General features: G+C 35.2%; 1 long non-coding RNA gene across 1 annotated transcript in view; it reads right to left on the bottom strand.

Annotated features, from left to right (window-relative positions):
* LOC102154980 overlaps nt 1-23,405 on the bottom strand; it is a 385,976-nt gene that overhangs the window by 316,596 nt on the left and 45,975 nt on the right. The window contains exon 3 of the long non-coding RNA XR_005382146.1: nt 13,385-13,430. This is a non-coding gene — a long non-coding RNA (uncharacterized LOC102154980). The remainder of the gene's footprint in view (nt 1-13,384; nt 13,431-23,405) is intronic.

Genomic DNA, 23,405 nt, shown 5'->3' with positions numbered 1-23,405 from the left:
TGTTCATAATTGACCTCATTTTCCCCCAACCTGTTTTTTGTACTTAGCGAATAGCACCTTCATTTCCCAACCTTGCTTGAAAAACTTGGGAGTTATCCAAGATTTCCAGGTTGTGCTAACCTTCCACAGATGAATGGTGAAGTCTTGGCAAATTGAGAAAATATCTCCTGGATTACTTACCCAACTCTACCTTTTCTCATTTTTGTCTCCTCTGATCACTCTTCTCTCTTGACCCTTTTTACTCGATCAATTTACTTAGCTTTTGTGGTTGCCAAAACTTCCAGAGACTGTACTAAAATGTAAATTCACACCTATTCTTAAACATATTCATTTGTTCTCTACTATCTTCTGTGCTTAATTCTAAGTTATTTGCATTGCATTCAAAGCTCCTGTGGTCTGGCACATGTTAACTTGTCTTGCACCTTCCAGACCTACCCTCTGCATTCCAAATATTGACCATATTGTTACTCTTCAAGCTTATTTTTCTGGCCATCAATATTTGTTTACGGTACCTGGTACTCTGTTATCCATATTGTCAGTCTGTCTAACAGTTCCAATTTCCTTCAATATCCCTTCCTCTGGGAAGCCATCCTTGAGATTTTTGTCTCCTATTAGGATTGAAAGCCTCTGTGCTTTTAGGTTTGTGGCACATCCCTCTGAGGACAGATGATTTCACTTACCCCTATGAGTCTAGTACACAGTATATGATACGCTCAGTACTCATTGGTGAAATCCACAAATGAATAAAAACTTAAATAGATGAAAATAAATGATGGGAAACTACCTGCTTCATAGGTTTGGGTTGTTAAATTATTTCTGAATTTTAGGGGCAACTGGGTGGTTCAAGTAGTTAAGTGTCTGTCTTTGGCTCAGGTCTGATCTCAGGGGCCTGGGATGGAGCCCCACATCTGGCTCCCTGCTCAGTGGGGAGCCTGCTTCTCCCTCTCCCTCTACTGCTTCCCCTGCTCCTGCTCTCTCTCTGTCAAATAAATAAAAACATTTAAAAAATATTTCTGAGTTTTAAAACACTCCACTTACATCCTTCCATACATATTGGATTATATATATTTTAGATAGTTAAGAGAAACTGACTACTAAAACTTAACATCTGTGCTCATTGTGTGCAGAAAAAAAGGGGTGGCATCACATAAATTTCATCTACCTCTTTCAGAATAAAAGTAATCCAAAAGGGTAATTCGAGGAAATCATAATTTATTTATCCACTGTCTTACCATTCTGGCTTTTCCATTAACTGGGATGAAAAAAAGGTACTGAGTAGGTCACTATGGCTGAAATTTTAGGGACGTAATGACAGCAGTACTGTTAATGTCTCCATTTAGTTGAAATCCTTTGGTTTTGGACGGCTATATGGAAAACCTGAGTTTGTGGTTGGCAGACTGGAGGGTAAGTATTCTCTTCCAACTGACTATCCACTTTGAGTTTCACTGCAGGTGCTTGAGTTAACTGGAGACCTAAGCTTCACAACAATGATCCAATATATGGAGAATTCAAGAATCTATTTGGTTTCTTGGGGCATCTTAAGTCAGAGATGCTCAAAGGTCACTGCTGATCAGATGGAGTCACTGAGATTTATTATGAAAAGGAGTCAAGAGGTAATAGAATTATCACATGATGACACTGAGGTAAACACTGGTTAAAGTTTTTCCTTTCCCTAATATATTAATCTCTAAACACAGAGGCTTATAAAATTCTAGTTCTCTGAATTGTGAAGTATATTTTAAATGTTTTCTCTGAAACCACCAAAATAGGAAGTGATTTTTCCTTTCTAATAATAGTATAACATGAAAAGATGCCCACAAGCAAGGCAAAGCAGACAACTAAGGCAATTGTAAGGGTAAATTAGGCACAAGGTTGTTTCTGCCTCAATCATCCAAGTAATTGAAACTAAAACAGGTTCAGGCATGCAACTGGCACAGCTTTCCTCTTTGCTTTGGTAGTAGAGACACATGACGTTTTCACTAGTCTGGAACCAGGTTTAAGCTACAGTATTTTTCTCTGTTGTACATTTTGAAATATGGAATGAATTACTGGAGTTTCAAATGATATATTCAAGCAATACGTTAATTTGACAGCAATAAGTTAATGAGAAAATAAAGCTTTCGCATGATTCTGTGCAGACAGAATTGACACACAGAACCCTTGATATATACACATGCCTATAATACATATGCATAAACACATACAAAAGTAGATGGGTTCTTTTCTCCAGTTTTGACCTCTCTTCCTCCATGGGCACCTCAAATCCGGTGTCTAAAACTGGATTCTTTTTTATGTCTCTCCCTGCTTTCCAAATACTTACTTGTCTTCAGGTATAACTCTACTCCATTTAGGATATCACTGTCTATCCAGGAACCCAAATCACTAATGGGAAATCTTCCAAGATACCATCCTTTCCCTTCCCCCTTCCACTACCCATTAACCGAGAAGTTCCCCTGATTCTACCGATCAAGAACTCCTGAATCCAGCAACCAATGCCCCCCACCACCTCACCCCACTCCCTGCCCATGCTCCATCTCTTCCCTTATTGCTCTCTGTTAGGTCTTTGTCTTTTCTTGCCTAAACTAGTGAAATGGAGCCCTAATTAGTATCACTGTGTCTGTCCTCCCCTGCACTTAGTCATTTATAATCATAAGACAATACAGTCTCACAATGTCATGTTTCTATTACCCATAGGTAAAGCTTAGGGTCTTAATATTGCAGAAAAATGTCTTCATCACCTGGCTTCTGCTTAATGTCTCCATTTTCCACACATGCACTCTGTCATAGAACTTTTATTCCTCTGCAGAAGACTGCAGATCTTCCCCTTCTCCCTACTAAGCATTGATATTTTACGCTTCCATAATTTTACCTAGTTCCTCTTCCTAGAGTTGTATTTACCTCTGGTTGGTCAACTAGCTCAAATGAATTAATTTTTTCATTCACTCAACAAATATTTATTAAGCATCAACAATGTACCAGCTACTAGATTAAAGGCTGAGAATCAGATTGTGTTCCTTCTCTATCCTGCTTTTTATTTTTTATTTATTTATTTTTCCTATCCTGCTTTTTAAATTTAGCTTAGTTGTCATCAAGACCCTTCATAGGAATCATCTCCTCTAAGACACCTGAGAGGCTGGTCTATCACCTGTCTTCTATATCTATGAATGTTCCAATGAATGTCCCAATTACTACACTGGAAACATGTTTGCTTATCTGTTTTACCCAAAACTGTGGTCATTGTAGGGCAAGTTCTTGTATCTTAATCTTCTTTTCATTTCCTGAGTCCAACGTCTGGTCCATGACTATTGCTTAATAAATATGTTTTAAACTGAGTTGAATGTTACTGAGATTAAAGACTGCCAATGTAAATTAATTTAATGCAATCTTTTCAGGTCCCTCCCACCATCATTATTTCTTATTCTCGTTCTATTCTTTTTCTCATTGTTTTTCCTATTTTCTATCTATATCTTCTCTCTCCTCACTTAAACATTTGGAAAACTGTGCATTGGTTTTTTCATCTAGAATTAGTATTAGCATTGGCCACTTTTTTGGTTAGAGGAGCTTATTCATGTTTTGCCAGCAATGGGAATTCTAGGTTTCAGGTGGTTGAGAGAGAATGAGTTCAGAAAGGAAAGGGGAAACAAAAAAATGTTCTATAGAGGGAAATGCTACTGGAATCAGTTCTCAGGATGCAATGAAATCAGATGTGGCAGGAGTTGCTATCACCCAGTATTGGAATTATAGGCTATTACTGTCTTTTAAGGCTCCTGTCTTTTGATACCTATTCAACACATATGAATATGTATACAAGCGCACAACATGCACAAAGGCACACACATGCACTCACACATACATAGGCATTCTATTGTGCTTTATTATGCCTGATTTACCCATTTTTCTCTTTTACAAACTGGAAATATCCTACTCATTCTGCAGGTCTAGGTCAAAACACATTATATTCTAGCTCACATTTATCCCACTCTGATGGGAATGACCCAAAACTGTGGTAAACGGCATATATATATATATATATATATATATATAGAGAGAGAGAGAGAGAGAGAGAGAGAGAGAGAGAGCAAGAGCACCACAAGGAGAGGGAGGAGGAGGGGAAGAGAATCCCAAGCTGACTCCTTATTGAGCTTGGACCCTGAGGTGGAGCTCCATCTCACCATCCTGAGATCATGACCTGAGACAAAATCAATCAAGCCTAACCAACTGAGCCACCCAGGTGTCCCAAATGACCACACTTTTAATGTCTAACCTATTGGGAATAGAAAATTATGGTAAATACCATGTAAAATAACTATTAGATAAATGGAATAAAATGGCAGATCAAATATACCCAATATATCATTTTAGAATTATTAGATTTAGCAGAAATAGAATCACTGTCAAATGCTAAAAAGGTTTCTAAATGTTTATTCCCAATTTCTCTACTACATCATCATGAACCTGAAGCAGCATGGAAACTGGAAACAGTGAACAGACCATGCTTTGAGAAACACTGCTCTTCCGAAACTAGTATTAATTTATGTAGTAGCCAGTGTATGCATGCTCACTAAGTGAATTAAGGAACAGAGGAAGACATCAGAGCTTGATGCAGTTTTGTTTGTTTGTTTGTTTTTTGTTTTTTTTTTCTATTTTGGACATGTTTTGCATTTTCCTCTTTAAGTTTTTGAAATATTTACTATTAGCATTACCCCAGTGATTCAGAATCAGTATCCCAGTGAAGATTTTCATACACAAATTCACTCTTCACTAGCATTTATTGAGCATAGGCTATATATTAGACACTGTTCAAGATGCTAAGATCAAGATTTGAATATTCTATGGTCCTTGTGTCAGACAAACCCAAGTTAAAGGTAATTCTAGAAAACAGCTGGAATGTAATCTTCAAAATTACCAGGCTCATGAAAGTTAAGGGAAGTTTGTGGAATTTTTCTATACTTATGGAGACTAATCAAACATGACTACCGAATGAGGCACATCATTCAGAAACAAATTCTTACATCCTAAAGGAAAGTAGTTGGAATTTATTTGGACAATGGACAAAACTTGAATGGAACCTGAGTGTTAGATGGTAGTAATAGATCAGTGTTAATTTCTTTCTTTTTTTTTTAAGATTTTATGTATTTATTCATGAGAGACACAGAGACAGAGAGAGGCAGAGACATAGGCAGAGGGAGAAGAAGGCTCCATGCAGGGAGCCCCATGTGGGACTCAATCCCAGGACTCCGGGATCACACCCTGAGCCAAAGGCAGACGCTTAACCACTGAGCCACCCAATCATCCCTCAATGTTAATTTCCTGATGTGTTAGTCAGCTCAGGCTGCCATAACAAAGTATCATAGACTGGTGGCTTAACCAACAGGAATTTACTCCTTATAGGTTTGGAGGCTGGGGAGTCCAAGATTAAAGTGTTAGTCAGTTCCTTTCTTTGGTGAGAACTCTCTTCCTTGCATGTGCTTTCACATGGCAGAAAAAGAGAAAGGAAGAAAGTCCTTTGGTTTCTCTTCTTATAAGGGCACTCATCCAATCACAAGGGCTCCACCTTCATGATCCCATCTCAACTCACTTAGCTCCCAAAGGACTCTTCTTTAAATACTATTAAAATGAAAATTAGAGCTTCAGCATTTAAAGGTGATAGGGCTGGGGATAACTGAGTCCTTAGCACCTGAGATTGAGGACTTTATTGTAGTTAGCTGAAAAATGTCTTTGTTTATGAGGAGATGCAGCCTAAAATAATTTGAGGTAATGGTGCATTAGGTTGGAAACTTACTTTCAAATGGTTTTCTGTGCTATACTTACAAATTTTCTATAAGTTTATAATTGTTTCCAAAAAAAAAGTTTTAAAGATAATGTTTCTGAAGACTCTTAATTCTATTGGGGAAGAGAGATGTGTGAGCACTTGTAATGAAATACCACTAAGTGCAGTGAAATGTGTGGTATATGAAAGTATTGAAATAGCAGAGGGAAAGGTGGGTTTGCCTGAAAGTAAACCAAGAGAGACTTAAAAAGGAAGGAAATCTTAAATAGGTCAGATTGGAAAACAAACCAGTGTCCACCGGATCCATGTTTACTTAGTAATAATTATGTGACAGGATTTGCATATTTGATTTTAATTTTTGCCACTAATTTGCCTTCCTTTTGATCTATCATCTTTATTTATCATTTCCTTTTAAGATTCATAAAAGGTTTGCAGAAAGCTTGGAAAAAAGGAAAGATAATAATAAATTAATGGCAGAGGGTAAGTTGGGGGTCAGATAAAAGTATCCAAAAAATGATGTTTCTTAGCCATCATCCTTTAACATATCATAATACATTTTAACACCTTCACAGCTTCCTTGGTTCACTCTTTCTCTCTACCTTCTGGTCTTTCTGGCTTCTGGAATCCAGAGGTAGATTGAAAAGGCTTATCTGGTAAGTCTCCATATTTGTCACTATGACTATGTCCCTCCTTAAAATATTATATGAAATTTCTAATGGACCAAGGAAAACAGGGTTAGAGTGTTCTTTAATTTCTCTCTTTGTCATAGAAGTCTATGACTTATTTATTGATAATTGGTCAAATATTTACACTATCTATGCAAACGTAGCAAACTGCCTACCTAAGGCATATCTTGACTCTTATATGGCTTCCTTTTTATTTTTTTCCAATTAAAAAATTTGATCTAACACTCAAAACCCATAATATTTTACATAAAAATTCTAGTGTTCAACTCTCTATACCTTTAGAAGTTGTAGCCACTAGAACAAATAATTGAGTAGAATATTTGACTGGACTGAGTACAAGTGGCCCTTGTATGTTGGGCTTATGATCATCTGTTCCCCAGCTCACACACTCCTTATTGTCCAATACTGGTTTGTTACATTCACTTTTGTTCTATGTGTGAGTCCTAAAGGTACCTGCATATTCAATCCTGGCCAGATAGATAACAATGACTGGGAGAGCTTTGAGGACAAAGAGAGCAAAAATATGCATTGGAAATACTAAGTTTCAAGTTCTAGATTTCAAAGGGTCAGCAAAGAACTTAAAGGAATTTTTTTGTAGAAAAGTCTGACCAGAATCCTTTCCTTCTTCCCAACTTGTCCAATAAGAAGTATATGAAATCAAAGTTGGGGTTAGTCAGATGAGGAGAATAACTCTTGTGCACTGGGCATTAAAATTAGTTTCAAAAGAGGCTTTTATACCCACTAATTCCTAATTTTTCTGCAATAAAATTGTTCTTGGATATTTGAAATTTACATTACCATTGAATTCAGACTAATGTGGAATCGGAGATTCCTTCAAGCATAGTTCCAACTATGGATAACTACTTTTGCTGGTTGAGACCATGTTAAAGATTCATTTAAATGGCATGAGTAGTAACTTGCATTTTACTAAGTACTGAAAACAATACTCCCTTTCTTCTAACAGACTTCACATAAAGAATTTTGATTTTTGCAAATAACCATCCATATTGATATTCCACAGTCAACTTTATTACTATCTTAACAATAATAAGATTTTATACGTGTATTATGCTTTAAAGCTGACAAGCTGTTTTTAAGCTCATATGAGGTAATGTATAAGTTCACTATACAAATTTTTTTTTACATTCATAAATATTTTTCTGAAATATTTGACTTGTAGGCATGCTTTTGAGCATGAATACCACGTGAAAAAAATCATTAAAATATGACAAGATAATTTTCATTATATATCAAAAGCCATGTGTTAATAATATTTGATCTCATTTATCAGAAGCACTGATTATTTTTAGCTCCAGAGACAATACAAGGGCAGATAGTGGAACCTTATACAATTTTGGTAAGATTAAACATTTCGGCCTGATTCCTCCCCTTTCTCACATTTCAATCCAACTTAACTGAAAGATCATTTATTCAGCAATTACTAGGTTTAAAGATAAATGATACATAGTTATTACCTTCTATGTGTTAACAGCCTAGAAAGGGAAAATGATGCATGCAAGATAATTTTTATATATGACATAATGTAATAAGATCTATTTTTATGTCAAAGTGTTATGAAGATGTAAAATAATGGGTAAGAATGAGCATGAAGGAAGAAGTCTCTTTGAATGCATATGGAAGGAAGTATCACTTGGGGTGAACCTTGAAAAAAGAAATAGAATTTTAGTTTACCTAAAACACAGCTGCATGAACATTGCTATTATTATCTTTTCTTTTCCCTAATCTTTCTGTCTACTTACCTAATATTTTTAATCCTTCTTTACTGTGATACTTTTTCTTTATTCATTAATTTCCTGATTTGATGTACAAATGGGAATTATTCTTTTGTATGCTTGCCAAGAGTGTTATTAAGAAAGGCTTTCCCTCATTCTATTTAAAAAAAAAAAAAAAGATTAAATAAGACACCTAGGAATAAACCTAATTGAAGAGGTGAAAGACTTGTACTCTGAAAACTATGAAACACTGATGAAAGAAATTGAAGACAACACAAAGAAATGAAAAGTCCTCCCATGCTCATGGATTGAAAGAACAAATGTTGTTAAAATATGTATATTACCCAAAGCAATCTACACATGTAATTCAATCCCTATCAAAATGCCAACAGCATTTTTCATAGAGCTAAAACAAACAATTCCTAAAATTGTATGTAACCACAAAAGACCTTGAATAACCAAAGCAACCTTGATAAAGAAAAGCTAAGCTGGAGGCATCACAATTCCAGACTTCAGGTTATATTAAAAAGCTGTAGTAATCAAAACAGTATGGTACTGGAACAAAAATAGACACATAGATCAATAGAACAGAATAGAAAACCCAGAAATGGTCCCACAACTATATGGTTAACTAGTCTTTGACAAAGCAGGAAAGAATATCCAGTGGGAAAAAGGCAGTCTCTTCAACAAATGGCTTTTGTCAAAACTACATAGCAACACACAAAAGAATGAAACTGGATCACATTCCAAAAAACAAATATTTTTTTATTTATTTCAAAAATAAGTTCAACATGGATTAAAGACCCAAATGTCAAACCTGAAACCATAAAAAATCTAGAAGAGAGCACAGGCAGTGACTGCTCTGACATAAGCTGTAGCAACATTTTTTCTCATTATATCTCCAGAGGGAAGGGAAACAAAAGCAAAAATAAACTATTGGGACCTTATCAAAATAAAAAGCTTCTGCAAAGTGAAGGAAAAAATTCAATAAAACTGAAAGGCTACCTATGGAATAGGGGGAGATATTTGCAAGCAACAGATATGATGGCACATTAGTATCCAAAATATATAGACAACTTATAAAACTCAACACCCCCAAAATGAATAATCCATTTATAAAATGCTCAGAAGACATGATTAGACACTTTTTCCAAAGAAGACATCCAGATGGCCAACAGACACCTGAAAAGATGCTCATCACTTATCATCAGGGAAATGCAAATCAAAACTACAATGAGATATCACCTCACACCTACCAGAATGGCTAAAATCAACAACATAAGTAACAACAGGTGTTGGCAAGGGTGTGGAAAGAAAGGAATCCTCTTGCACTGTTGGTGGAAATGCAAATAGGTAGAGTAACTCTGGAAAACAGTATGAAGTTTCCTCAAAAAGTTAAAAATATAACTATGCTATGATCCACTATGCAATTACATGGTGGATATTAGTGGTTATTAGTGGATATTTACCCAAAGAATAGAAAAACAGTAACTCAAAGAGATACATGCATCCCTATATTTATAGCAGCATTATTTACAATAGCCAAGATATGGAAGCAGCCCAAGTGTCCATCAACTGATGAATGGATAAAGAAGTGGTATATGAAAAAAAAAAAAAAAAAGAAGTGGTATATGTATACAATGGAGTATTAGCCATAAAAAGAATGAAATCTTTCCATTTGCAACCACATGGATTGAGCTCTAGAGCATTATGCTAAGTGAAATAATTCAGCCAGAGAAAGACAAATATCATATGATTTCCCACATGTATGGAATTTAAGAGACAAAACAAATGAGCAAATTGAAAAAAAAAGAGAAAGAGAAAGAGACAAACCAAGAAACAGAAATTAACTATAAAGAACCAACTGATGATTTCCAGAAGGGAGGTGGGTGGGGGATGGGTGAAATAGGTGAAAGGGGATTGAGTGTACTTGTGCTGACTAAAATAAAAACTTAAAAAAAAAGTTAGCGGGCCTATAAAATAAATCATGGTACATTGGAAAAAGTTGTCTAACATGTGGCCATTAAAAATGATGAAATGGATAACATACAGTGACTAGAAGCATGTTCAGCATGAAAAGGTTGAAAAGCAGAATCGTGCATTTGGTATGAAAATGAGGCAGCTGATAGGGAAGCTGAAGGGACTCCACCTTAGAAAGGCTCCATCTCTGCTGTTTTTCTGAGAGGTGCTATTTACTCATGTTCCATATTTTGCCTCTTAATAAGCCCAAGAAGTTCTGTTCCCACTTCAAGGGGGAGGGAAGAAAGCCCCAAACACCTGATAATTCCTAGAAGATTCAGATCCCAAACATGTTCTAGGGCATTAGCTTCAAACAAACCTCTGCTGATGCTGCCATCAAAACCCCTATCTTCAGTGATTTATGGAATAACACCTATTGTTCATCTGATACTTTCTTTGATTGGACTACCTGGATTCTTAGAGGAATACGTATATTAGACACTTTTCTAGTATAAACTCTAGTCCCAAGAAATGGCAAGATTCATCCTGCTTTCCTTTCTGAGTCTCCCAGACACTCCATCTGCTTTTCTCTACCTGTCACTTAACACTGTCCATAAACTCTATTTCTACTTTCGCTGGCTCACATTTGATTTCTATCTTGTGTGCTACCAAGGACTCTCTTGACGGGTCCTGTGGGATGTCTCTCTGGGTCCTCAGACCCAGGCTTTTCTGCATCAAACACATTACGTGCACATATTGATACTGATGTTTATATATATAAAGAAAAATGTTATCCATATAAAGAAAGAATTGGTGGATACAATGCTCCACCAAAACCTTTAGCACTAGCTAACTTTGAGGGAAATAGCACTTTCTATTTAGTATAATTATTACTTTTTTGAATTTTAAACAATTCAAACAAAAATATTTACACTGAAAGAAATAACAAGTATATATGATCCATTTTCCCCACTTTATAAATTAGAAAAATTGCTGCCACTTTTTAACTCAGTAATTTAATTCAGTAACTCTTCAATAATTTTATGGATAAATAATTTAATTCAGAGTAAACTATAGAAAATGTTTAAAAAGATAAATTATACAAAAATATAATTCCAAATTATTGGACAATCAATTCCAATGAAGAATGATAATTCTAAAAATTATTTTTACATTAAGGAAGAATTCTAATTTTATTAGAATTAAAGCCGAAATAGATTTTTATCAATAACTAGCAAGGCTCACTATTTTCTGTTAATATATCAAAACACTGGCAATAGGGGCAGCCCCCGTGGCTCAGCAGTTTAGCACCGCCTTCGGCCCAGGGTGTGATCCTGGAGACCTGGGATCGAGTCCCATGTCAGGCTCCCTGCATGGAGTCTTCATCTCCCTTTGCTGGTGTCTCTGCCTTTCTCTCTCTCTCTTTCTCTCTTTGTTTCTCTCATGAATAAATAAAATCTTAAAAAAAAAAAAAACATGGGCAATAATTGTCTAAAGATAATAAAATAAAATAAAATAAAATAAAATAAAATAAAATAAAATAAACAAATGTAACAAATTCATGAACCTGCTTTATAGCTTTTTTTTTTTTTTTAAAGATTTTATTTATTTATTCATGAGAGACAGAGAGAGAGAGAGAGACAGAGACACAGGCAGAGGGAGAAGCAGGCTCCATGCAGGGAGCCCATGTGGGACTCGATCCCGGGACTCCAGGATCACACCCTGACCCGAAGGCAGATGCTAAACCGCTGAGCCACCCAGGGATCCCTGCTTTATAGCTTTTTAATGCTTTAGTAACTGGAAATATTTTTTTTCTTTGCACGTATAGTAGGCAACATATAAAAACTGAATAGAATCATAACACCTCAACTGTTTATCAGAAAATGATACAATGCTCCATCACAAAGGCAACTATAGATTAGAATATAATAAAACAGCTGGAAAAATAAAGAGCTTCTTTAGTTACTAGGACTGGAGTATATCTCAGTTGGTCTCACCCAGAGCAACACAAGATATTCTTTCCTGTCAGTGAGGCCCGCAGCTCTTCACTGAAGTAGACCACCAAAAATAACATGCTCTTTCCATGTGGGATTAGAGCAGTCACACATTTATCTTACCTTCCTTCTACAGGATCCTCATTTCAGTTCAATAAGTGGACAGGACAGGTAATATCACATGTGTTTACAGATAAGGAAACTTAGTATCCTAGAGGCCCTATGCTTTACCAGCCACAGATCTCATGAGCAGTGAGCTCACTATTGTGTACAAACACACAGCAAGCATAAGAGATCATGAGCCAAGGTATAAATAAATGCAACCTGTCTTGCCATTTTTAGAGGAACTTTCTGACTCTTGGCCCACTGTTGGTTTTTATGTTATTGTTGTTTTGGTTCTTGTCTTATGTCTTTAATCTGTACTGTTCTGTCTCTTTTAGGCATTGAGCAATTTGTCCTGAATTTACAAAAGAGGTGCTAGAATGTGAGAGTGGGAGGTTGACCTACATCTGAACAATTTGCATATGATTCACCACAATTAAACAATTTAGTTTGAAATAGCTACAATTAAGCTATTATCAGAGAAGTATTTACTAGAGAAGAAATTCTAAATTTATCTCTTCACATAGGTCCTAGCCAAGAAAGGGGCCACATTTTCTGGCACTGTTATTAAGTAAAGCTAATGGTGAAGTAAATTCTGCCAAATTAATATTTATATTACTAAATCACTTATTGCTAATTACACTTTTGCTTACTTTGGTTGTTTCTTTTAAAATTACAGGTTTAAAATACCAAGAAAAATGTGAAACTAGGGTAGGCAAGAGAATCTCAGTTTCTAAAAATATATTACATATATTAATATACATAAATGTATATATTAAAAAATTGCCTACTTGAGATACAGAAATTGTATGTGGTATGCCAAACCACACTAAAATTATGGAGAGAGTAATATAAAAATGTAAAAGAAAGTAAATCCTGTCTACTATAAAACATAAACTATAATAATACATAATAAACCATAGTAGTATATAATAGTATGGAAGAAAAATTCAAACTGATGATTAAACACTATATGTTGGATGATATCAAGTTTAGTGAACAAGCGGATGCAACAAACTTTCTAATTATTCAGAATAAGCAACATCAATTCTATCTGTGTCTGACACAATAAATACATTATTGAAACAAAGCTGAAACAAATACAACATATTTTATAACCAGAAAGGTTCTTTTCCTTACCTTTAGAGGTGCATGAAAAGGTCTCTGATTAATCTTCAAGGATACTCTAAAAAAGAAATGGAAAATAGATGAGATAGAAGGCAATAAAATAGAGCACCTGGGTGGCTCAGTCAGTTAAGTGTCTGCCTTGGGCTCAGGTCATGAACCCAGGAGCCTGGGATTGAGATCTGTCCATGGGATGGAGTCCTGTGTCGGGTTCCCTGCTCATTGGGGAGTCTTCTTCTCCTTCTCCCTCTGCCCCCCGCTCCAGCTTGTTCTCTTTCTCTTGCAAATAAATATACAAAATCTTTTTTTTTTTTCAGAAAGCAATAAAAAAGCATGCTTGTTTTAACATTATTGCCAACACTGAGTGTTAGTGGCCTCTTTATTAGGTGGCAGTCTATTTACTGTGGCAAGGGTTGGATGTTCCACAAATATACATGAGCCTAGCAATGCTGAAAGTGACACAGGGCACACAAACATTAAAATAAAAACGTTATGTGTGGATTGAACATTTTTGATCTCTGTAGAGCATGGATGCAGTGATTAAGACTTGTTCACAACTATTAGCCGCTTCTGTAATTTTGCTATCAACAGTTGATAAAGATGACAAGGAAAAAGTAAAATTACATCATACTGCTAAAATGAAGAAAGATAACAAGTATAAAACAAACAAAAAAATTACAAAAACTTCTAGATTTAATAACATCTTTTTTTAATGTCATTAAAAATATGGGTCCTGAGGTGCCTGGGTGGCTCAGTCGATTAAGTATTCAACTCTTGATTTTGGCTCAGGTCATGATCTCAGGGTCTTAAAATTGAGTCACCTCCACCCCAGTCAGGCTCCATGCTCAGCAGGTGGGGTCGGCCTGCATTCTCTTCTCTCCCTGTTCCTTCTGCCCATTCCACTGCTCAGGCTCCCTATCTTGCGCTCTCTCTCTCTTGCTCTCCTTGTCTCTCCCTCAAATAAGTAAAATAAACCATATATATATATATATATATATATATATATATATATATATATATATATATATATAAAGATTTGAGTCCATTTTGTGGATATGATCACAACATTTCAGCTCGGAATAAAATCAGGTCCTACATTTTAGACATTTCAGAGAGATAGTACCAGGCATTGTATATTACGTGTAAGGAAATTCTGATGCCCTTCATTAAAACAGAATTGGTCTTAGAACTAGAGGGCAATTCAAAAATCAACTGGTCTAACACCCTCCCTTTACAAAGCAAAGCAAGGCTGCACAGCCAGCTCATGGCAAATCTGAGGGTCCTCCATGCCTCCTACTCCTACTCATCCCCCAGCATTACAGTATTTAATTCTTTGTAACTTCCAGGATTGCAAAGAAGTAGAGAGAATGGAATTGTGTATTCTGCTCTTAGTAACTCTCATCTTCTTTTTTTTTTTTTTTAACTCTCATCTTCTCGATGAAGTTTCATGCTTCCAGTCTTGCCTGAATAAATGACCTATGTCATCAACATTTATTGCATCTACTTCATTCAAAAATCTTTTCCTTGGTGAAAGGAGATACCAAATAATTAGATGACAGGATTCTCTTTTTATGCTGCTTACCAAATCAAGGGTAGAAAACAGGGGAAAAATCGAGGGAAAAAGCACATGAGCCACAAAGCTGATACAACCAGTCAATAACACTACTAGCTGGATTTGAGAGAAGCTTCCCAATAGTACTTCACATAAAATCTCTTTCCTGGGCAGCATTCAAAGAAAATCTACCATAGCTCTTGAACAAATGTTTTCTCTTTCTGAACTGATCTTTACTATTATAAAGTAGTAATGAAATCATTCTCCTTTGCTTTCTGGCTAGACTTTTTTTGTAAATATACAATCACTTGTGATTTTTTTTAAGATTTTATTTCTTTATTCATGTGTCTCTCATGAATAAATGTGTCTCTCCCAGAGAGAGAGGCTGGGACACAGGCAGAGGGAGAAGCAGGCTCCACACAGGGAGCCTGACGTGGGACTCGATCCCAAGTCTCTAGGATCAGGTCCTGGGTGGAAGGCGGTGCTAAACCATTGAGCCACCCGGGTGGCCCTCACTTGTGATTCTTAATTAATAAAATGTAATTTTGGTAACAACAGCAATGGCTTATTAAACTATTTCTTGTAAATGCTTTCAAAAGACAATAACCGTGGTCCAAGTTTGTTTTGATGTTAACGGTAACCTCTATATTTTCAGAAAATGAAATAACGGAATCAACATTACATGCACGTAGAATCCATCTCTGTTCTATTAGGACCTAGAATTTTAAGAGACTGGGGACTCAGCAAGCAGGAATGAATTAGCTGTGGGGATGTTTTCCTGTGTTGTTTGCAGAAACAGCTGCATGTGCTGCAATGGAAGCTCACGGTATCAGTAAGATACCTCTCCTCTTGCTCGACAAACTCAATGATTAATTCATGCTTCCTTTGCAGAATGTCAAAGGATAAGTGCCACAAATTTAAAAGTTATATCAGATATATATATATATAACATTAGATAAAAAATGTTCCCAAAATGAGAGATTGAAATTACTTGAGGGTTTACAGTAGGTCTAGCTAACGTAGCTAGTGACTCTAAGAAGATAAGGCATTATTTAGCAATAAGATGTATTTGCTGGATTTTATTACTCTAAACTTTTAATACTGCTTAAATCATGAAGAAGGAATGCGAAGACAAAAAAAAAAAAATTGCAGGCCAAAGTTTAAGCAACTTAATCCAACAGTATTTAAGAGAAATAAAGTCACCGAGAATTACCTAGAAATATGTTCTTTGGAATTTCAGTTATCAGCCAAGTATAAAGTAGTTCTACGTTTTTCTATAAGAAGTCCTACAACTATCGTTCAGCACTCTTATTTTATAGATATAGAAACACACACACACACACACACACACATACATTATAGTGGGTGGGCACAAATATGTTGTATATAAGCAAATATGATTAAATACTGAAATCTACACTTCTTTCCATTATATATATTATGTTCTCAAATATGCTTGACTAGGACTAGAGTTTTGGCTTTTTAATATCTCTAAAATCAGGTAATTATGGCAAATAAACATGTCTACAAGTTTCAAAGTGACATACATGGTGCAAATGACTGCCAATTTAAAGCAATTACCATAATGTAGAAAGCAAGATTTTGTAGACAGTTGGAGAAGGACAAAGAAGTAAATGTCAAGCTACTATTTTTAATATAAAATTAATTAGAAACTCTTCTTGCTCTCTGTTCTTCTCTTCCACTGAAGAGACTATTTCTTATTAAGATGCTACCAAAAACACTTAAAAGATCTCCTGTTTTAGAAAAATGCAATTTAAACAACCAAGAGAATTTAAAATATTATATAAATGTGTTCAAACTTTCATTTATAAAGGCTTTAGCTCTTCCATCAAAATAGGAGGTAACAGCAAGTATATATTCTATAAAGAGAGCAAGTTGTTCAATGCACTTGAAGAAGAGGAGCAAAATTAGACCTTAGCATTTCTACAGAAGTACATTGGAGATACCAACTTTATAACATCTATACTATACACCTCTAACATAAAATAAGAGTGATCTTTATAATGAGCATTAGAGAGTTATACTTAACATTTATTAAAGTAAAATTTAAAAGTGTAGTTAAAAGCTTTTTTTAAAAAAAGTTTATTTATTTTAGAAAGAGAGAGAGAGAGGATATGTGCATGCTAGTGGGGGGAAGGGCAGAGGGGGAGGGAGAGAGAGCATCACAAGTAGACTTCCTCAGTGGAGCCCAAGACCCTGAGATCGTGACCTGGGGCTGAAATCTAGAGTTGGATGCTCAACTAACTGAGCCACTCAGGCACTCCAGTTAAATGCTGTTTGATTGTCTAGATAAGTTCTCTAATTTTATGGATATATAAATGAATTAAGATATGTACTATAATATATATAATATATATTTATGAGTAAAGCATAATTTTATTATCACAGCATATGTTTTATTTTGATATCACTAAGCTTAATATAGCCATCATAGGAAGAGTGAGCATTAAAACTGTCACATTTTTAGCTTTGGGTTTCACTTAAACAGTTCCTCTACAGGAGTCACATTAAATATATTTAATGTATATTCTCTACTAGTATATTTTTACTTGAAAACCTATATTCTTCTACTTGGTCAACAAAGAAAATTACATACAAGATTAAAATATAAGGCTGAATTTTATAACACTAATTTTTTTGACATTAACTATTAGCCAAGCATAGATATTTATTCATAAGAAATAAATGCATTGTTTCCACCTGGCCTTTTACACACTCCATTTTCTCTTCTATATCCACAGTTTGAATGACTCACTTCTACACTTTGAATCTAAGTCCAGGATGGGGTGAGGGTTGGGTTAGTCTCTCAGTTTTGGTCTGTTTATTACATTAGGAAGTTGTGGCTTAGTTAACAACACACAGATTCTTCTAACAAAAGGTATAGAAGACCCAAAGCTTTTATAGTATTATAAACCTCTCACTTCCAACAATCATAAGATGATCTAAGTCACTAGAAGGCCACTCCTGACCTTTTAACGCTGGACATCCTTCCATGGAGCTATACAGCACAGTTTGAGAATAGTTCCAACAGTAACTTCATGTCCAAGGAATTTGATAAGGCCTTTTCCCCCCAACAAAGGCTCAGTTGGAGAGAATGATACAACTAGTTTTGTGCCACAAGACCCGCTGTAGAGATTGATCTTTAGTGATTTTTTTTCGCCAAGTGACAGTTGGAACATGCCCATTAAGATGGTTCTAGAAGTGTTCTTAAGCAACTTGTAGAGGCCCAGCTAAGGTCTTGTCAGTTGATCTGAGAAAAGCAGTGACAGCATCCCAATGACAGATTGTCAGATTGTCATGTTTGATACCTTTCCGGAATAAAAATCTCCATGCAAGTAAAATGTGGTGTACTTTAGAATCACACAGATAGAGGAAGTGGAATTTTTAGCTATGTTTATAATATACATGACAAAGTAAGTTTAATGTCATTTAATGTCATTTATTAAAACACACACATGCACACACCCTCTTTATGCTTTTTTGGGGGGGTAAATGAAATTCACAGTATTTTATTCCTAAATATAACTCAACATTTGTTTTGGAAAATACAAAATAATTGTCATTTTTCATTAAGGGATGATTATATCTAAAATAAGAAATTCTTGTTCTAAAAAAATTTAAAAAAAAAGAAAAAAGGAAAGAAAAAAAAAGAAATTCTTGTTCTTACTGAGTTTGCCACCAAAAGTAGTTCATTTGTAAATAAATATATAACATGACAAATGGTGGTAAGTGCTATGAAGAGAAATAAAGCAGGGAAGTAGGGAAGTGAGGAGTTGGTGCTAGGATTTTAGATAAGATGGGGAGATTGAGAAAAACAGGAAGGAAAAGAAGACAAAGAAAAGATCACATCAATTCCTAGAGGCTATCATCAATCACCCTGGGTCTGCCATATGGATGTTTGAGCCTGAGATTCTCATTCATGTCACCATATGATCTTTCCATAAAATACACTTTGCAATTTTTTGAAGCACACAATTGATTGCAAAAAAATATTATAGGTAAATATCTGAAAAGAAAACACAGTGATTAAAAAGAATGCACTAGAATGAAACTTGATGAGCTTCACACAGGACTTCCACATATTAATGAAAGCTCATATAATTATTATTTCCATTTTCTATGTTAGAAACAGATAATTAAGAGGAATAAATAACTTCCCAATGTCATAAATACTGTAAGAGGTAAAAACAGGGTTTGAATCTGGGTCTCTGTCATTCTGAAGCCAAGTTCCTGCAGCACCACCCTACTGATCCCCTGAAGGCCAAGACATGAGGCTCCTTCTGCTCTTATGTCATCTCTCAATCCTGAATATCTTGTGTGATAAATGCAATAATTTATGCTTCTGCCATACCTTAGAAGTCTTCAAAGCATGTTCCTTAATTACTTAGTGTCACTCTTATAAAAGTTCTGGAGTAGGTATTATTCAAAAAAGTGAAGGAGAAAATGGTTAGATGATTATTATGTAACTCCATCTGATTGTTAGTGGGAAAGGTGTCACTAAATCTTAACTTAGCATACTATGAACCCATTTGTTTTTCTACTCTGTGGTACTGCTTTAAATTTGAGTTAGAAAAGTAAGGCAAGGGCAGCCTGGGTGGCTCAGTGGTTTAGCGTGATCTTTAGCCCAGGGTGTGATCTTGGAGACCCAGGATCGAGTCCCATATCGGGCTCCCTGCATGGAGCCTGCTTCTCCCTCTGCCTGTGTCTCTGCCTCTCTCTCTCTCTCTCTGATGAATAAATAAATAAAATCTTAAAAATAAATGAATAAAAAAGAAAATTAAGGCAAAAGCACTCCAAATCAGAAATGTAATTCTGTTTGTTTGTTTTTTTTTTTTTTTGATTTGGGGTTGAACCCATGTGGTAGCAAATAAAAGAATTAAAAATCAAGTTCCCTCGTTTTCTGATTTTAGCATTCTCATACTTTATCTTCCATAAACTTAATTTACTCATCATTTTGTTTACGCCCCCCCCCAACAATTTAGTTTAATCAATTTTACTTTGGGTACAAAATAAGGTTATGCTTAATTAGACTTGATAAATCCACCAATGTTTTAGTGCTTGCATAAAAATATATATGGTTCAGTTGTTTATATCACCCATGATTATCTTAAAAGCAAATGTCAATATTAGCTATAATTTTTTTCTTTTCTCAGAATTCATCTATAGGTTTTATAGTCTGGACAAAATAAATGATTTGTTTTCATAGTATGATGACAGAATTGTAGATGCTCCAAAGATTAAAGCTTAAGAGTTACCATAACCCAGAAAGATAATTGCTCTTGTTTTATGATGCATAAAGGTGGCTTACTGTATACAGTGACAACTTGAGTTACTTAAATTAAATCTGAGTTCCTCTGAAATTTATGCCTAGGTCAATAAATCACTTGAGACACTGAAGAAGGTTGGCAGCTCCATTTCCTACAACTAAAGAGAATGGGCTAATTACCACATTTGACTAATACCCACATTCTCTATATTACAAACAATGAACCTCATTAGTCTAAGAGGTAGATCAATTAAGTTTTGTGGAAAATGATAAAACACCAGGGGAATAATATCAAATCAGTAAAAAATTTCCAACTCAGAAAAAAAAGTGCTCGAAGGAAGATTCTAAACCAGTCTATGTTTTGAATTGTTTGGCATCCTTTTATAAATCTGGATACTCTTATTAGGAGTTTATCTTGATCACTTTTCCAGGTCCTCGATAGTAACAAATCACTTAGGATATGTTTCTTGGACAGAAGACACACCTCCAAAATCTTAAGTTTACTTATCACTTATACTTGAATTTTAAATCTCCTTTGTGGTAAATGTATAAAGTTCCAATGCTCAAATGACACTCCAGAGAGGTATTTTGTTTTGTCTTGTTTCGTTTTGTTTCATCAATGAATATGTCCCTCACATTGTTCTTCTGCTCTTTTATTAGGACTTCTTAATCTTGAAGTATTAGAAACCTCAAATTTGGAGAAAAATAATAAATACTGCATGGATACAATAGGAAACAGGGGGCACCTGGGTGGCTCAGTGGTTGAACGTCTGCCTTTGGCTCAGGTCATGATCCCGTGGTGCTGTTATTGATTCCTGAATCAAGCTCCCCACAGGAAGCCTACTTCTCCCTCTGCCTATGTCTCTGACTCTATGTCTCTCATGAATAAATAAATAAAATCTTTTAAGAAAAGAAATAGGAAACTGGAAAATGACATATAAGAAGATACTCAATTACACAAAAAACAACTTTTCTCCCCAGTTAATGAACTGACCCCCTGAAGTGAATTACCAACATTTTAAAAGCCATTAAAATCAAGGTAATTGCCCAATCTTTATCAAAGATATGTGCAGGTTGCAGAAGGTGCAGAGCAAACAAACTGATAGATCTCAAAATATCTAGCCGGTGAGCTCATCTGTAGATGACTGCAAAAATTTCACCCATATCTACACTTCAAGTTCTCCATGCGTAAAGACCTGCCACTACTATGTCTCCCCGTACCTAGCATAGAGTCTGGCAAATGGAAGATGCTAACTTAAAATGTCTTCAATATAAAGTCTTAAATTCTTCAAAATACAGATTCAATTCTATGCTCCTACTCATGCATAAAATCCTTTCTGTTCGAATAAAGTTAGAATTACTGTTAGAATAGATACTAAAATCCTTAGCAGTCTACCAGGACCTGCTGGCTTAGCACCTACCCACTTCCCCAGGCTTGTCTCACATCAAACTCCTACTTTACTGTTTGTGCTAGCCTGGATTTTTCCTTTTCTTTTTTCTTTCTTTCTTTTTATTTTATTTTATTTTATTGAATATTTTACTTATTTATTCATGAGAAACACACAGAGAGAGGCAGAGACAGGCAGAGAGAGAAGCAGGCTCCCTGTGGGGAGCCTGATACAGGACTCCAGGACTCGATCCCAGGACCCTGGAATCACCACCTGAGCCGAAGGAAGAAGCTCAATCACTGAGCCACCGACCTATCCCTTGTGCTACTTCTTCAGACAAGGAAGGCTTCCTCTCGCAGCTTGCTTATTCCTTTGCACTCCTTTCCAGCAATTGTGACAATTAACATTTTCCTTTTGTTTGTGTGCATATTGAATCATCTAACTCTCTCTGCCACTAGACTATAAGCTCCATGAAGGTGGGGTCAATTCTGTGTTTTTTATTCCTGGTACATTGTAAGTACTCCGGAAACACTAGGGAATAAACGCATTGAGCTGCAACATAATTCAGAAGAAATGGTTCCTTCCTTACTAAGGCCAGGAATCAGTCATTTCCTTGGCTAAATTTGCCTTTTCCACTTTCCTACAAATGAAATTGTTGGCCTGGCTAACATGAAACAAGGATGACATGAAACTATTTCTCTTTGCCACACAGACATTTTCTCCCCATGACATTTTATTTCTGGAGAGCCTGCCATTTGTCTCTATGAATTGGTCACTGCACATATTGTTTCATATTTTAAGATAAACTACTTTATTTCAACACATTCCAAATCTGGGAGTCACCAAATTATATTTAGACACCAAAGAGAAAACTACTTTGTGGTGTTTACTGATGTTTCAGTGAATCAAGTAGAAATATTTCAAATTGTTGTCTCATGATTCTCAAAAACATTCCATGTAAAATATGAGAGCCAGTTCACCTAAGTTCCTGCTGAAAAGCTCATGTAGTATTGGATCATATTACACAGGATTTGAATTTTGAAACTAAGCCCTTTTTCCTCTGGCCTTTTTCCCTCCAACGTTCTTTGCAAACAATGTATATAAACACATACACACACCTTGATTAAGAATTAGGACTCAGACAATATGTAAATATCTATATTAGTATATAATCACTTTATATCTACAAAATGTTTATCTCTACAAAAATTAGACAAGTAAAAGCTCAAGAAAACTTAAAAATTATTTTTTGATTGAGTACTCTAAATATATATTTATGTAAGACTGGGTTTTAATAGCAAATTTCTCTAGGCCACATAGAACTCTTATACCTGCTTTCAGATCTGCAAAGTTATTTCTTCAGTTTATGGCTAAGAAGAATAGAAAAGTAGCATGAATAATGTTATTAAAATATCTTGAAACACTTTTATTAAATATTCTGCAACCATATAAAAGCAAAGCATGTCTCTGGGGTAAATAAATAATATGTTACACAAACAATCAAGTCAATGTCTGTTCTTTTAAACATGGGCAAAGACACATAAAAATAAAAAATATATATATACGTAACTTTGATGTATGATGTCTAATAATAATTCCTAACATCTCCCACCCACATGCCCAAATTTAGTATTTAGGAGCAATTTCCAAAAAACAAGTTTGCTTTCTCTGAAGTCATCAGCTCAGTCATTATTTTAAAATATTTTTTTTCAAAAAATGTATTTAGTCTTTCTATTATTTACACAGATGTCTAAAATTCAGTTTCCCTCAGCAAGTTGGCAACATAAATTAATTACATGAATTGAGGTG

The sequence above is a fragment of the Canis lupus genome, chromosome 31, assembly GCF_011100685.1.
Source record: "Canis lupus familiaris isolate Mischka breed German Shepherd chromosome 31, alternate assembly UU_Cfam_GSD_1.0, whole genome shotgun sequence".
Taxonomy (NCBI): domain Eukaryota; kingdom Metazoa; phylum Chordata; class Mammalia; order Carnivora; family Canidae; genus Canis; species Canis lupus.
This window is presented reverse-complemented; position numbering and strand designations above follow the sequence as displayed.